Source organism: Arachis duranensis, chromosome 1 (genome assembly GCF_000817695.3).
Source record: "Arachis duranensis cultivar V14167 chromosome 1, aradu.V14167.gnm2.J7QH, whole genome shotgun sequence".
Taxonomy (NCBI): Eukaryota; Viridiplantae; Streptophyta; class Magnoliopsida; order Fabales; family Fabaceae; genus Arachis; species Arachis duranensis.
The window spans coordinates 14,786,788-14,791,429 of NC_029772.3; the positions used below are offsets into that span (position 1 = coordinate 14,786,788).

At 35.8% G+C, this 4,642-nt stretch overlaps 1 non-coding gene across 1 annotated transcript; it reads left to right on the forward strand.

Moving 5' to 3' along the window:
• The first annotated feature begins 2,402 nt into the window (after positions 1-2,402).
• Positions 2,403-2,506, forward strand: LOC127743094 (small nucleolar RNA R71). The gene has a single exon (XR_008004395.1). It is a non-coding gene; the product is annotated as a small nucleolar RNA R71 (small nucleolar RNA).
• Positions 2,507-4,642: the final 2,136 nt, after the last annotated feature.

Here is a 4,642-nt window from a genome sequence, read left to right on the forward strand (position 1 = left end):
AGAGGGAGTAGGTTCGTGTGAGAAGGGGTGGGTTTGGGAGGGAAATGGTTTGAATTTGAGTGGGTGGGGGTAGGTGGGTTATATGATGGGTTAATGGGAATTAGGGAATGGATGTGAGTGGTGAAGGGAATATGGGGAAGAGGGTAAGATTTGATAGGTGAGTGGGGTTTTGGGTAGAGTGTTATGGAGAAGTGTGAAGAGGAGAGAGAGTGAGGTGGGGTAGGGGGGATCCTGTGGGGTCCACAGATCCTGAGGTGTCAATGATTTTTCATCCATGCACCTTTCTGGCATTAAACGCCCTCTATGTGCCATTCCTGGTGTTTAAACGCCGAGCTGATGCCTTTTTCTAGCATTTAAACGCCAGTTTGCCTGCCAGTTCTGGCGTTTAAACGCCCAGAATGGTGCCAGGATGGGCGTTTAAATGCCCATTTTTCTACCTTTATTGGCATTTAAACGCCAGCTTGCCTGCAAGTTCTGGCGTTTAATGGCCAGAATGGTGCCAGGCTGGGCGTTAAACGCCCATTTTGGTATCCTTATTGGCGTTTAAATGCCAGTAAGCTCTTCCATCAGAGTGTGCTATTTTTGATGCTGTTTTTGATTTTGCTTTAATTTTTGCAATTGTTTTTGTGACTCCACATGATCATCATCCTAAAGAAAACATAAAATAACAATGGAAAATAAAATGAAAGAGTAAATAATATAGGTAAATAAAATTGGGTTGCCTCCCAATAAGCGCTTCTTTAATGTCAATAGCTTGATAAGAAGCTCTTACAGAGCTTCACAGGTGCCCAGAGCATGATTGTGGCCTCCCAACACCAAACTTAAAATTTGAATATGGGGGCTTTGTTTGACTCTGCATGGAGAGAATTGAATGAAGCTTTTCATGCTTCTTCTCCATGTTTACAAAAGAAGATCCTTGAGCCTTAAACACAAGGTAGTCCTTATTCAATTGAAGGACTAACTCTCCTCTGTCCACATCAACCACAGCCCTTGCTGTGGCTAGGAAAGGTCTTCCAAGGATGATGGATTCATCCTCATCCTTCCCAGTGTCTAGGATTATGAAGTCAGCAGGGATGTAAAGGCCTTCAACCTTTATCAAGACATCCTCTACAAGTCCATAAGCCTATTTCTTTGATTTATCTGCCATCTCTAGTGAGATTCTTGCATCTTGTACCTCAAAGATCCCTAGTTTCTCCATTACAGAGAGTGGCATGAGGTTGATATTTGATCCTAGGTCGCACAGAGTCTTTTCAAAGGTCATGGTGCCTATGGTGCAATGTATCAAGAACCTTCCGGGATCCTCTTTCTTTTGACGTAATTTCAGCTGAACCAATGCACTTAGTTCATTGATGAGCAATGAAGGTTCATCCTCCCTAGTCTCATTACCAAATAATTTGGCATTCAGCTTCATGATTGCTCCTAGATATTGAGCAACTTGCTCTTCAATAACATTTTTGTCCTCTTCAAAGGAAGAATATTCGTCAGAGCTCATGAATGGTAGTAGTAAGTTCAGTGGAATCTCTATGGTCTCTAAATGAGCCTCAGATTCCTGTGGTTCTTCAATAGGGGAGTCCTTGTAGTCTAGTGGACATCCCATGAGGTCTTCCTTACTGTGAATCACGTCCTCCTCCTCTTCTATAGGTTCGGCCATTTTGGTTGTATTAATGGCCTTACACTCTCTTTTTAGATTCTCTTCTGTATTGCTTGGTAGAGTACTAGGAGGAGTTTCAGTAATTCTTTTACTCAGCTGACCCACTTGTGCCTCCAAATTTCTTATAGAGGACCGTGCCTCAGTCATGAAACTGAGGGTGGTCTTAGATAGATCAAAGACTATGTTTGCTAAGCTAGAGAGGCTCTGCTCAGAATTCTCTGTCTGTTGCTGAGAAGATGATGGGAAAGACTTGCTATTGCCAAACCTGTTTCTCCCACCATTATTGTTATTGAAGCCTTAAGGCTTTTGTTGATCCTTCCATAAGAAATTTGGGTGATTCCTTCATGAAGGATTATAGGTGTTTCCATAGGATTCTCCCATGTAATTCGCCTCTTCCATTGCAGGATTCTCAGGGTCATAAGCTTCTCCTTCAGAGGAGGCATCTTTAGCTTGCAATCCAGTCAGACTCTGAGAAATCATATTGACTTGCTGAGTTAATATTTTGTTCTGAGCCAATATGGCATTCAGAGTATCAATATCAAAAACTCCTTTCTTCTGAGTCACCCCATTATTCACAAGATTTCTCTCAGAAGTGTACATGAACTGGTTATTTGCAACTATTTCAATGAGTTCCTGGCCTTCTGCAGGCATTTTTAGATGAAGAGATCTACCAGCAGAGTGGTCCAATGACATCTTGGATAACTCAAAGAGACCATCATAGAATATACATATGATGCTCCATTCTGGAAACATGTCAGAAGGACACCTTTTGGTTAATTGCTTGTATCTTTCCCAAGCTTCATAGAGGGATTCACCTTCCTTCTTTCTGAAGGTTTGGACATCCACTCTGAGCTTACTCATCTTTTGAGTGGAAAAAATTTGGTCAAGAAAGCATTAACCAGCTTGTCCCAACAGTTCAGGCTTTCTCTAGGTTGTGAGTCCAACCATGTCCTAACTCTGTCTCTCACAGCAAAGGGGAAAAGCATAAGTCTATAGACCTCGGGATCAACCCCATTGGTCTTAACAGTATCACAGATCTGCAAGAATTCAGATAAGAACTGATGAGGATCTTCTGATGGAAGTCTATGAAACTTGCAGTTCTACTGCATTAGAGAAACTAATTGAGGCTTAAGCTCAAAGTTGTTTGCTCCAATGGCAGGAATTGAGATGCTTCTTCCATAGAAGTTGGAAGTTGGTGCAGCATAGTCACCAAGCATCTTCCTTGCATTGTTGTTATTATTTTCGGCTGCCATGTCTTCTTCTTTTTCGAAAATTTCTATCAGGTCCTCTCCAAAGAGTTGTGCTTTAGCTTTTCTTAGCTTCCTCTTCAGAGCCCTTTCAGGTTCAGGATCGGCTTCAACAAGAATATCCTTATCTTTGTTCCTGCTCATGTGAAAAAGAAGAGAACAGAAAAAAAGAGGAATCCTCTATGTCACAGTATAGAGATTCCTTTATGTGAGTAGAAGAAGAGAAGAAGAGAAGAATGAGGTAGAGAGAAAATAAAGAGAATTCAAACACAGAGAGGGAGAGAGGGTTTGAATTTTAAGAAGGAGAACAGTGTAAGTAAATAAATAAATAAATAGAAAGAGATGAGAGAGAGGGAATTCGAATATTAAATAAAAGAAAGGAAAAAATATTTTTGTTTTTATTTTAAATATTAGTTCGTATTCGAAAATTAAGAAAGGAATAAAATAAAATTAGAGTTTAAAATAATTAGTTAATTAAAAAGATTTTTGAAAAAGTTGTTAGTGGTTTTCAAAAATTGAGAAGTGAAAAAGTAGTTAGGTAGTTTTGAAAAAGATAAGAAATAGTAAGTTCTGAAAAGATAAGAACTTAGAAAAAGATTTTGAAATTAAAATTTGAAAAAGGATATGATTTGAAAAAGATTTGATTGAAAAGGATATGTTTGAAAAGATATGATTGAAAAAGATTTGATTTTTAAAATTAAAATTGATGACTTGACTAACAAGAAACTAAAAGATATGATTCTAGAATTCAAAGATTGAACCTTTCTTAATAAGAAAGTAACAAACTTAAATTTTTTTGAATCAAATCCTTAATTGTTAGCAAGGTTTACAAAAATATGAAATAAAAATAGGAAGAAGATTTTGAAAATCAATTTTTAAAATATTAAGAAAAAATGAAAAAGATTTGATTTTTGAAAAAGATTTGAAAAGAGAGAATTTTTAAATTAAAATTTTGACTTGACTTAATAAGAAACAACTAAAATTTAAAAAAAAATTTGACTAAGTCAACCCAAAATTTCGAAATTTATGAGTAAGATATAGAAAAGATATTTTTTTTATTTTTGAATTTTTAATGAAGAGAGAAAAACAATAAAATGACTCAAGACATGAAAATTTATGATCAAAACACAATGCATGCAAGAACACTTTGAATGTCAAGATGAACACCAAGAACACTTTGAAGATCATGATGAACATCAAGAACTTATTTTTGAAAAATTTTTAAGAAAAGAAACACATGCAAGACACCAAACTTAGAAGTTTTTAAAATTTTGACTATAAAAATTCGAAAATGCATATAAAAAAACAAGAAAAGACACAAAATAAGAAAATCACAAGATCAAACAAAGACAATCATCAAGAACAACTTGAAGATCAAGAAGAACATATGCATGAGTTTTCGAAAAATGCTAGAAAAATAAAAACATGCAATTGACACCAAACTTAAAATTTGACACCAGAGTCAAACAAGAAACACAAAATTATTTTTGTTTTTATGATTTTATAAAATTTTTTTGTATTTTTTTTCAAAAATTATTTTGAAAAAGAAAATAAGAAACTCAACATTTTTAATAAGAATTCCAAGAATAATGCAATGTTAGTCTAAAGTTTCAGTCTAAAAAGATTAGACATGGCTAGCCAAGCTTTAGCAGAGCATTACATACAACAGCCAAATTGATGGGAATCAAAAAGGCTCCTGTTATGATAAAAGCATCATCTGAAACTCTAGAATTTATTCTTAAAA